This window comes from Thalassophryne amazonica, chromosome 18 (assembly GCF_902500255.1).
Source record: "Thalassophryne amazonica chromosome 18, fThaAma1.1, whole genome shotgun sequence".
Classification (NCBI taxonomy): domain Eukaryota; kingdom Metazoa; phylum Chordata; class Actinopteri; order Batrachoidiformes; family Batrachoididae; genus Thalassophryne; species Thalassophryne amazonica.
Window position 1 is genome coordinate 58,731,578 of NC_047120.1, and position 13,046 is coordinate 58,744,623.

At 39.8% G+C, this 13,046-nt stretch overlaps 1 protein-coding gene across 2 annotated transcripts in view; it reads left to right on the forward strand.

The window, feature by feature from the left end:
* LOC117531261 (NHP2-like protein 1) overlaps positions 1–13,046 on the forward strand; it is a 35,985-nt gene that overhangs the window by 1,180 nt on the left and 21,759 nt on the right. The gene's annotated exons all lie outside the window — the stretch shown is intronic.

The window sequence follows — 13,046 nt, forward strand, 5'->3', positions numbered from 1 at the left end:
ACAGACTGAATGCCAGAGACAGGACATGTCCACATCAAGTTTAACTCCAGACATCTCCACACAGACGTTCGTTCGCGCACATGCGTACGTTCGCGTACACGCAGCTTGCGGTCAAAGAAAGAAAGATAAACTATAACAGACCTCAGAGCGCAGACCTGCAGCTCAGCACAAAAACAAGGTGAAGTGAGGGGAAGCACCTGGAAGCAAAACTGCAGCCCAACGACTCGTCATCGGGTGCAAGCCGACACAGCAATTAACGGGCAATTAACTCCAAATAGCGCAGTTTTTTTGGCGTCGTCATGATGCCACAGGAAGCAACTGCAAGCACCCCTGGTGTGAAAGGGGCTTTAGCGTCATCACGATAATCAGGGCATCCTTAAGATTGCCGGAAGGGGAAGATCGGGTCTGATATCGGCCTAATTATCTTGCCGTGTGAACCAGGCTTATATTTGTCCTATCGTGCAAATTTTTTAGTTTAGTTGGTAAACTTTCAATTCGTGTTTTTTCCAATGCTGTTTAAAATTTATGCAGTATGTTCATGTCCAACTTGGTTTTTCTAATTGTTTTTTGCCCTTGAGCAGCGGGGGCCAGCCAGCTGCCAAAATGGTGTGCTTTTACATTTTGTTCTGATATATAAAGTCTAGATCTTGTAGTCAGTGTAGTGTACAAGCTATCTACATGGTAATATACACTGTACAGTGAATATCAATTCAGTGATGTATGCCAGGCTGACTCGGTTGAAACAAATGTTTTGACTATTTACCCCTTTTCCATGTGCTGTTGATGAAATTCAATATACGATTCTTGAAGAGAAGTGTTTTAAAAAAATTAGCATGATAGGACAAATATTAAGGGAGATATGGACCAAAACATATAACATTAATGCATGTGATTCTGAGACATTAAGCAGTTAGCATTAAGCAGTTGCAGCTGTCATCACGTTCGGGTGCATTTGTTTTCAAATTGTAATATTTCTTAAATTTATTTTTGTTTATGGAAATTTTATGGAGTGGTTGGAAATGACAAGAGGAACAAGTGATGAAATTTTAGTGATGATCTCGATCACGATCCGGATCCCGATGCTAACGCATTAGCATGTCTATGGCATTTTCAATGTTAAAAGTTAGCATTAAGCAGTTGCAGCTGTCATCACGTTCGGGTGCATTTGTTTTCAAATTGTAATATTTCTTACATTTATTTTTGTTTATATATTAATAATCTAATGATTATTATATACAATTTTAGAGAAAGAGACAAAAAGAAATAGATCACTGTGCCAAGGAGGGAATCTCTTTAGGGTCAGTGACCCTATGGCCTTGTTTAGAGAAGTGTTTCATAAATGTTAAAAAATTCGTATATTTGCAGTTTAGTTGAATAATAAATTGAATTTTGTCTCATTTGTTTTTGTCTATAAGCACATGCAATATCAATATCAGTGCTCAGATGACAGTAGCTTCTGGGAAAGGTGCAAGTTGCAATAAACTGTGATGCCAAGCGCTAAGGATACATGCTATCCAGTCACAGCAGATGAAACTTTTTTATTACTGAGCAAACATCATTGTTGACTTTTTTAGGTTCAGTGATTCCACGGCATGTAGATGTTATGGCGTCAGTGACCCCATGGCCTTGGCGGAGGTTTGCACTCTGAGTGCTTCTAGTTTTATAATAATAATAAACAAAAATTGATATCATGCCAGTGTATTTATTTATTTTATTCAATGTAATGGACAATTTTCAGGTTGTGCTGCTGAGACTTCTAGTTAGTGAGCCTCTCACTCGCATGTTTGGTGTCATTAGAAACAACAGCGTGTTATGACACCTCGCGGCTAACCGATCAGTCGTTATGGGCCAGTTACCGTGTTTGTGAAGCATTGTGTGTTCTCCAAAAAAGTGAAACACTCAGTCTGTGAGTCTGAGCAAAAAACAGAAGAGTGACGGACTTCTGCTGAGAGGAGCTTGTTTCAGAGACTGTTCGTTGGTGTGGTCCCAGTGTAAGGGGAGTGCTGAACCCCTCACACTGGCCAGAGAGAGACAGCAGCCGGATGAAAAGCAGATTTCGACTGTGGCTGACTGGTCGGGTGTTACGATGCCTCTCTGCAGCTTCTCTCCCCCTGCCATCCCCTCATTACCCCATCCCCGTAGAGACGGTGCCTGCTCCCAGACTACCAATAACCAGCAAAAATCTATTTAAGCATAAAAATTCAAAAAGAAAAAATAATATAGCACCTTCAACTGCACCACAGACTAAAACAGTTAAATGTGGTCTATTAAACATTAGGTCTCTCTCTTCTAAGTCCCTGTTGGTAAATGATATAATAATTGATCAACATATTGATTTATTCTGCCTTACAGAAACCTGGTTACAGCAGGATGAATATGTTAGTTTAAATGAGTCAACACCCCCGAGTCACACTAACTGCCAGAACACTCGTAGCACGGGCCGGGGCGGAGGATTAGCAGCAATCTTCCATTCCAGCTTATTAATTAATCAAAAACCCAGACAGAGCTTTAATTCATTTGAAAGCTTGACTCTTAGTCTTGTCCATCCAATTTGGAAGTCCCAAAAACCAGTTTTATTTGTTATTATCTATCGTCCACCTGGTTGTTACTGTGAGTTTCTCTGAATTTTCAGACCTTTTGTCTGACTTAGTGCTTAGCTCAGATAAGATAATTATAGTGGGCGATTTTAACATCCACACAGATGCTGAGAATGACAGCCTCAACACTGCATTTAATCTATTATTAGACTCTATTGGCTTTGCTCAAAAAGTAAATGAGTCCACCCACCACTTTAATCATATCTTAGATCTTGTTCTGACTTATGGTATGGAAATAGAAGACTTAACAGTATTCCCTGAAAACTCCCTTCTGTCTGATCATTTCTTAATAACATTTACTCTGATGGACTACCCAGCAGTGGGGAATAAGTTTCATTACACTAGAAGTCTTCAGAAAGCGCTGTAACTAGGTTTAAGGATATGATTCCTTCTTTATGTTCTCTAATGCCATATACCAACACAGTGCAGAGTAGCTACCTAAACTCTGTGAGATAGAGTATCTCGTCAATAGTTTTACATCCTCATTGAAGACAACTTTGGATGCTGTAGCTCCTCTAAAAAAGAGAGCTTTAAATCAGAAGTGCCTGACTCCGTGGTATAACTCACAAACTCGTAGCTTAAAGCAGATAACCCGTAAGTTGGAGAGGAAATGGCGTCTCACTAATTAGAAGATCTTCACTTAGCCTGGAAAAAGAGTCTGTTGCTCTATAAAAAAGCCCTCCGTAAAGCTAGGACATCTTTCTACTCATCACTAATTGAAGAAAATAAGAACAACCCCAGGTTTCTTTTCAGCACTGTAGCCAGGCTGACAGAGTCAGAGCTCTATTGAGCTGAGTATTCCATTAACTTTAACTAGTAATGACTTCATGACTTTCTTTGCTAACAAAATTTTAACTATTAGAGAAAAAATTACTCATAACCATCCCAAAGACGTATCGTTATCTTTGGCTGCTTTCAGTGATGCCTGTATTTGGTTAGACTCTTTCTCTCTGATTGTTCTGAGTTATTTTCATTAGTTACTTCATCCAAACCATCAACATGTTTATTAGACCCCATTCCTACCAGGCTGCTCAAGGAAGTCCTACCATTATTTAATGCTTCGATCTTAAATATGATCAATCTATCTTTGTTAGTTGGCTATGTACCACAGGCTTTTAAGGTGGCAGTAATTAAACCATTACTTAAAAAGCCATCACTTGACCCAGCTATCTTAGCTAATTATAGGCCAATCTCCAACCTTCCTTTTCTCTCAAAATTCTTGAAAGGGTAGTTGTAAAACAGCTAACTGATCATCTGCAGAGGAATGGTCTATTTGAAGAGTTTCAGTCAGGTTTTAGAATTCATCATAGTACAGAAACAGCATTAGTGAAGGTTACAAATGATCTTCTTATGGCCTTGGACAGTGGACTCATCTCTGTGCTTGTTCTGTTAGACCTCAGTGCTGCTTTTGATACTGTTGACCATAAAATTTTATTACAGAGATTAGAGCATGCCATAGGTATTAAAGGCACTGCGCTGCGGTGGTTTGAATCATATTTGTCTAATAGATTACAATTTGTTCATGTAAAATGGGGAATCTTTTCACAGACTAAAGTTAATTGTGGAGTTCCACAACGGTTCTGTGCTAGGACCAATTTTATTCACTTTATACATGCTTCCCTTAGGCAGTATTATTAGACGGTATTGCTTAAATTTTCATTGTTACGCAGATGATACCCAGCTTTATCTATCCATGAAGCCAGAGGACACACACCAATTAGCTAAACTGCAGGATTGTCTTACAGACATAAAGACATGGATGACCTCTAATTCCTGCTTTTAAACTCAGATAAAACTGAAGTTATTGTACTTGGCCCCACAAATCTTAGAAACATGGTGTCTAACCAGATCCTTACTGTGGATGGCATTACCCTGACCTCTAGTAATACTGTGAGAAATCTTGGAATCATTTTGATCAGGATATGTCATTCAAAGCGCATATTAAACAAATATGTAGGACTGCTTTTTTGCATTTACGCAATATCTCTAAAATCAGAAAGGTCTTGTCTCAGAGTGATGCTGAAAAACTAATTCATGCATTTATTTCCTCTAGGCTGGGACTATTGTAATTCATTATTATCAGGTTGTCCTAAAAGTTCCCTAAAAAGCCTTCAGTTAATTCAAAAGCTGCAGCTAGAGTACTGGACGGGGACTAGAAGGAGAGAGCATATCTCACCCATATTGGCCTCTCTTCATTGGCTTCCTGTTAATTCTAGAATAGAATTTAAAATTCTTCTTCTTACTTATAAGGTTTTGAATAATCAGGTCCCATCTTATCTTAGGGACCCTCGTAGTACCATATCACCCCAATAGAGCGCTTCGCTCTGACTGCAGGCTTACTTGTAGTTCTAGGGTTTGTAAGAGTAGAATGGGAGGCAGAGCCTTCAGCTTTCAGGCTCCTCTCCTGTGGAACCAGCTCCCAATTCAGATCAGGGAGACAGACACCCTCTCTACTTTTAAGATTAGGCTTAAAACTTTCCTTTTTGCTAAAGCTTATAGTTAGGGCTGGATCAGGTGACCCTGAACCATCCCTTAGTTATGCTGCTATAGACGTAGACTGCTGGGGGGTTCCCATGATGCACTGTTTCTTCTCTTTTTGCTCTGTATGCACCACTCTGCATTTAATCATTAGTGATTGATCTCTGCTCCCCTCCACGCATGTCTTTTCCTGGTTCTCTCCCTCAGCCCCAACCAGTCCCAGCAGAAGACTGCCCTCCCTGAGCCTGGTTCTGCTGGAGGTTTCTTTCCTGTTAAAAGGGAGTTTTTCCTTCCCACTGTAGCCAAGTGCTTGCTCACAGGGGGTCGTTTTGACCGTTGGGGTTTTACATAATTATTGTATGGCCTTGCCTTACAATATAAAGCGCCTTGGGGCAACTGTTTGTTGTGATTTGGCGCTATATAAAAAAATTGATTGATTGATTGATTAGAGCGGCAAACTGATCAGATGTTATGACGCCTCACAGAGCAGCTGATCAATCGAAGCTGGACGCCGGTTAAACAATGTCAACGTAAGTCCAGATTTCTTGTTTAGTTTTGGCTTCGTGTCCTTTGTTAGTGCCATGTGACCGGGGCTTTACAGTCCTTGATAGGAAAGTTCAACAACCAAAATACCAACATTCTGCGGGCAATGAACATGTTTTCACTGTGTTTTTTTTTTTTTTTTTTTTTTGTGCGACTGACTTCATTATTCAAGTATTCAAAGGGTTATTTCTACCTCCACACAACTTCAAACAGCAACGAGAAAGTTTCTTGACAGTTCTTGTTGGGAAAAAAAAAAAAACGCGTCTCCCTAACTGGACAGAGTTGTGACGTCATCGCGCATGGCCATAGGCGCTACTCTATTGCAACTTGAAAATCTCCATTGTGGTTGGAATGGATTCAGCATGTTAGGAAATATAGGAAACAACACATTTGTGTCTGTATGACATCTACTACTACAACTCCTGGCAATAATTATGGAATCACCGGCCTCGGAGGATGTTCATTCAGTTGTTTAATTTTGTAGAAAAAAGCAGATCACAGACATGACACAAAACTAAAGTCATTTCAAATGGCAACTTTCTGGCTTTAAGAAACACTATAAGAAATCAGGAAAAAAAAATTGTGGCAGTCAGTAACGGTTACTTTTTCAGACCAAGCAGAGGGAAAAAAATATGGACTCACTCAATTCTGAGGAATAAATTATGGAATCACCCTGTAAACTTTCATCCCCAAAACTAACACCTGCATCAAATCAGATCTGCTCGTTAGTCTGCATCTAAAAGGGAGTGATCACACCTTGGAGAGCTGTTGCAGCAAGTGGACTGACATGAATCATGGCTCCAACACGAGAGATGTCCATTGAAACAAAGGAGAGGATTATCAAACTCTTAAAAGAGGGTAAATCATCACGCAATGTTGCAAAAGATGTTGGTTGTTCACAGTCAGCTGTGTCTAAACTCTGGACCAATACAAACAACATGGGAAGGTTGTTAAAGGCAAACATACTGGTAGACCAAGGAAGACATCAAAGCGTCAAGACAGAAACTTAAAGCAATATGTCTCAAAAATCGAAAATGCACAACAAAACAAATGAGGAACGAATGGGAGGAAACTGGAGTCAACATCTGTGACCGAACTGTAAGAAACCGCCTAAAGGAAATGGGAATTAACATACAGAAAAGCTAAACGAAAGCCATCATTAACACCTAAACAGAAAAAAACAAGGTTACAATGGGCTAGGAAAAGCAATCGTGGACTGTGGAGACTGATGAAAGTCATATTCAGTGATGAATCTGCATTGGGCAAGGTGATGATGCTGGAGCTTTGTTTGGTGCCGTTCCAATGAGATTTATAAAGATGACTCCCTGAAGAGAACATGTACATTTCCACAGTCATGATGATATGGGGCTGCATGTCAGGTAAAGGCACTGGGGAGATGGCTGTCATTACATCATCAATAAATGCCAAGTTTACATTGATATTTTGGACACTTTCTTATCCCATCAATTGAAAGGATGTTTGGGGATGATGAAATCATTTTTCAAGATGATATGCATCTTGCCATAGAGCAAAAACTGTGAAAAACATTCCTTACAAAAAGACACATAGGGTCAATGTCATGGGCCTGCAAATAGTCCGGATCTTAATCCAATTGAAATCTTTGGTGGAAGTTGAAGAAAATGGTCCATGACAAGGCTTCAACCTGCAAAGCTGATCTGGCAACAGCAATCAGAGAAAGTTGGAGCCAGATTGATGAAGAGTACTGTTTGTCACTCATTAAGTCCATGCCTCAGAGACTGCAAGCTGTTATAAAAGCCAGAGGGTGGTGCAACAAAATACTAGTGATGTGTTGGAGCGTTCTTTTGTTTCTCATGATTCCATAATTTTTTCCTCCGAATTGAATGATTCCATTTTTTTTTTCCCCCTCTGCTTGGTCTAAAAAAGTAACTGTTACTGACTGCCACATTTTTTTTTTCCCTGATTTCTTATAGTGTTTCTTAAAGCCAGAAAGTTGCCATTTGAAATTACTTTAGTTTTGTGTCATGTCTGTGATATGCTTTTTTTTTTTCTACAAAATTAACCAACTGAATGAACATCCTCCGAGGCCGGGTGATTCCATAATTTTTGCCAGGGTGTATGTCCCACAGCAGCCTGTACTCAAGGTTATCAAAATGGAGCAATATCTCCACCTGGTGAACATTTTCTATTAAAGAGGAACTATGCAACATTTTTACCTTAATTTTACAGTTTGGGAGTAAATGTAATTCCTAATGACTTGTTTTGGAGAGAATGGGCACTCTCTCTCCCCCCACCAAGCATCTTGCAGCAGAAATCCAGCCTTGCAAGTGTTGGGACACCAACCCGGTGTTCTTTGAACGAAAGTCTCAAATCTCACAAGAAACACAGACTGCTTTGACAATCCACCTTATCGAGGCACCAGCAAGCTAGCAGTTATAACAACAAGCCAGTACAGGCTTTATTTCTTACATGTTCATTGTAGTGGCAGGGCCGGCAAAAAGGCCAAAAAATTAAAAATTAAAATAACACTGTCGGAAAAAGAGAAACCAGTCATGTGATCACGTTTTTAAGACCGTTTTATGACATACAGTAGTGTTCAGAATAATAGTAGTGCTATGTGACTAAAAAGATTAATCCAGGTTTTGAGTATATTTCTTATTGTTACATGGGAAACAAGGTACCAGTAGATTCTCACAAATCCAACAAGACCAACCATTCATGATATGCACACTCTTAAGGCTATGAAATTGGGCTATTAGTAAAAAAAAAAAAAAGTAGAAAAAGGGGTGTTCACAATAATAGTAGCATCTGCTATTGAGCTACAAAACTCAAAACTATTATGTTCAAACTGCTTTTTTAGCAATCCTGTGAATCACTAAACTAGTATTTAGTTGTATAACCACAGTTTTTCATGATTTCTTCACATCTGTGAGGCATTAATTTTGGTTGGTTTGGAACCATAATTTTGCTCCGTACTAGTGTGCTTGGGGTCATGGTCTAGTTGAAACACCATTTCAAGGGCATGTCCTCTTCAGCATAAGGCAACATGACCCCTTCAAGTATTTGACATATCCAAACTGATCCATGATACCTGGTATGCGATATATAGGCCCAACACCATAGTAGGAGAAACATGCCCATATCATGATGCTTGCACCACCATGCTTCACTGTCTTCACTGTGAACTGTGGCTTGAATTCAGAGTTTGGGGGTCGTCTCACAAACTCTGGGGCCCCTGGACCCAAAAAGAACAATTTTACTCATCAGTCCACAAAATATTCCTCCATTTCTCTTTAGGCCAGTTGATGTGTTCTTTTGGCAAATTGTAACCTCTTCTGCATGTCTTTTATTTAACAGAGGGACTTTGCGGGGGATTCTTGCAAATAAATTAGCTTCACACAGGCGTCTTCTGTCACAGCACTTACAGGTAACTCCAGACTGTCTTTGATCATCCTGGAGCTGATCAATGGGTGAGCCTTTGCCATTCTGATTATTCTTCTATCCATTTTGATGGTTTTCCGTTTCTTCCACGCGTCTCTTTTTTTTTTTTTTTTGTCCATTTTAAAGCATTGGGAGATCATTGAAGATGAACGCCTTAATTTTTTGCACCTGGCTATAAGTTTCCCCTCTCCAATCAACTTTTTAATCAAACTACGCTGTTCTTCTGAACAATGTCTTGAACGTCCCATTTTCCTCAGGGCTTTTAAAGAGAAAAGAATGTTCAACAGGTGCTGGCTCATCCTTAAATAGGGGACACCTGATTCACACCTGTTGTTCCAGAAAACTGACGAACTCACTGACTGAATTCCACACGATATTATTGTGAACACACCCCCTTTTCTACTTTTTTTTTTTTATAATAGCCCAATTTCATAGCCTTAAGCGTGTGCATATCATGAATGCTTGGTCTTGTTGGATTTGTGAGAATCTACTGGTACTTTGTTTCCCATGTAACCAATAAGAATATAACTCAAAACCTGGATTAATCTTTTTAGTCATAGCACTAGTATTATTCTGAACACTACTGTATATTCCCAAGCTGTAGAGAAGAATGTGACCAAAAAAGCTGACCAAACAGTGAAAAACTGACCAGAGTTGTATAGTTGATCTTGCAGGTACATTAGTATTCACCAAGAGCTCTAGTATAGTAACAGAGAAGGAGCATTTTGAAGGTATTCCACAGCGGTATGGTGGCATCTTGGAATTTATGTATTATCTGACTGCTGGTGGGAGATTGGGCTTGGCATGATATCTATTTTTGTCAATTACCTGCCAAACCATGTCTGTGCAAAATTTGGTGCTTTTAACATAAAACACACAGTCGTATGATCTTGGTATATTGCATTCATTATAATAAGAAAAATATCTCCTGTTTCCTCCCAGCTACAAAACATTAAACAGGGGCATCGCAGAGTTCATTGTGATGGCTGCTGATGCCGAAACCACTGGAGATCATCCTCCACCTCCCGTTGCTCTGCGAGGACAAGAACGTCCCATATGTGTTTGTCCGCTCAAGCGGCCCTGGGGCGGGCGTGCGGTGTGTCCCGGCCCGTCATCGCCACCTCGGTCACCATAAAGGAAGGCTCTCAGCTCAAACCACAGATCCAGTCTGTTCAAACAGCGATTGAGAGACTGCTTGTGTGATTACTGTTTGCTCTGGTCTCTGTTGAGAAAGGAGAACCAAGACTTAAACATCCTATCTTCTGTTTTTGGACCAAACTGTTCATATGCATTAGCAGCAAGTTACTTTTTTATTTTAGGGCAGGTGACTACATCATTGTACTAGTTTGCAAGTTACCTGATTTGTAATAAAACATTAATTGAAACGTTAGTGTTTTTGGCGTTTTTGCTTTGATCTCATAATGTGGCCATCGTGATAAAGTGCTGAGTTACTGGAGTGAATGTGGAGATGAGTTATGAATCAGACTAGATTTTTAGATTAGATAGAACTTTATTAAGTCTTTGGGAAGAATCCCGCGGAAGTTGAAGGTTTCCAGTAGCCTTTGTATAGCAGCACACAGGGTAAGAAGCACAGGAGTATCGAAAGTAAAAAAAAAAAAAAAAAAAAAAAACTAGAGACGATCATCACGAAATGTCCCGTGAGCGGTATTTTCCATGCTAAGTGCAGTAATATGTACTTGTATGTACTATGTGTTTGATGTAAATTGAGATATACAATGAAAAAATTGGAGATTGGCGTAATATTTATTTAGAGGATTTGACAAACAGTGACATAAAAGTAGGTCATGGTCGCCAGCCTTCAAAACAAATAACTACTGGTGACATTGAAACGGCGGTCAAGGTCACCGGCCTTTGTGACCATTGGTGACCTTGAAAAGCAGGTCAGGTCGCTGGCCTTTGAAACCCATGCGAAGTACTAGGCATGTACCCACTAAATATTAAGTTTCTGCGAGCAATACGTGCCAAGCTACGTTGCGGCGAAGGATTTGACAGTTGTGACCCCTGGTGACCTTCAAAAGTAAGTCGTGGTCACTGGCCTTTGAACCCATGCGAAGTACTCCAAGGCATGTACCCACCAAATATGAAGTTTCTGCTAGCAATAGGTGCATAGCTACTTTGTGGCGAAGAATTTGACAGTTGTGACCTTGAAAATAGGTCAAGGTCACCGGCCTTCGAACCCATGCGAAGTACTCCAAGGCTTGTACCCACCAAATATGAAGTTTTTGCGAACAATAGGTGCCAAACTACGTTGCGGCAGACGGATGGACAACCTGGATGGTATATGCCCCGCCTCGTGGCACAAACGCCGGCCGGGGCGTAAAAAAAAAAATAAAAAAAATTGCAAAATGTAAATACCAATAAAAATACCAAAAATACTGCTTGCTACTACTGTTCCTCTCCTTTCTGTCCTCTGTCTTCCTGTTACTCCTCCTCCTCAAGTGAGGACTTGTACAGTCTGATGACCTGAGGGACAAAGGAGTTTTTCAGTCTGTTGGTCCTGCACTTGGGAAGGAGCAGTCTATGGCTGAAGAGGCTCCTCTGGTTCCTGATGACTGTGTGCAGAGGGTGATTGGCATCATCCATGATGTCCAGAAGTCTGTCCAGTGTTCTGTCACCATCATTGGAGTGTCTGCCCTTTCATTAAAATATAGCTTACAAAATATCAGGTGGATATGGGAAATGATGAAATTTGTGAAAATGGTCCATAAGCATCAAATTGAATAAATTTTAGGAATAAACCCAAAGTGACCTGCTCCTGCAGCTTTAATCCACCAGTCAACATGAACTAACAGCAACTTAACAGTTAATAATTTATTAAATGTTCACGTTAAACCAAGATAATAAATGGCTACTAAACACAGCTAACTCTGTTCTTCAAAGGTTAAACTCAGTGTCTCTCTTCCCGACAACTGAGCCAATGATCATAAAGGGGCGTCTCTTCTGTTGCGTCATACCTTCCCAAGCATACAGTAGCTGCGCAAGATGTCTCACTCGACATAAACACAATGGAGACGCAGCCCAACTTTTTCAGGTCTGCAAAACAACAACTTTTTAATGTGGTTTCTGAACCTCCTAACCTGCATATTTGCCATCTTTCCCTGTTCCACCAAAAAGCTGATTAGTTTCATTTTGTGTAAATGTACTTCACTTCTGATGAAGAAAATAATGGGATTTAGTTCAATTAATGGTTACAGGATTTCACAATTCAAAAGCTTTGCAGAAATAAAGTAAAATAAACATGCAAATTTAAAAAGGAGAGCTGCAGGGGTCACAAAGGGTCATACATTCATTAGATTGTCATATAGAATCAGAAAATTCTTTGTCTTTTACTGTCGTAAGAAACACCAAGAAGTATGAAATTTGATTTTTTTTAATGCATTTTATGTTTTGTTTTTTCTCAAACTTTTTCAACAAATCCAATAACCATAAACGAAGTACGACAATAGGTCACAATAACATTCACAGTATTATCATTAGAAATAGAATGAGATAGAAAATAAAATAAAAATTGTACAATAACAAAAGTAAAGGAATTCATTAACATTAATTCTCTTTAAAAAAGTTCCTTATAGAGACTGGCAGTTTGATGACATTTGATACTGCTTACTGTAGTTCATTCGGCTGCTCCCGGTTTTGTTCAGGGTCGCCACAGCGGATACAGCCCGATCCACATTGGTAATTGGCACAAGTTTTACGCCAGATGCCCGTCCGGATGCAACTCCAGTTTTACCCGGAGAAAACACACACAGCCGCTGTGTTCCAAAGAGATCTCTCATCCAAGTACTAACCAGATCCTGCTCTGCTTAGCTTCTGAGATCTGACGGGATCAGGCTGACACAGAGGCAGACCGGCAAAATGAAACTTGCAAACTAAAAATAAATACAGTAGTGTTCAGAATAATAGTACTGCTATGTGACTAAACAGATTATCCAGGTTTTGAGTATATTTCTTATTGTTACATGGGAAACAAGGTACCAGTAGATTCAG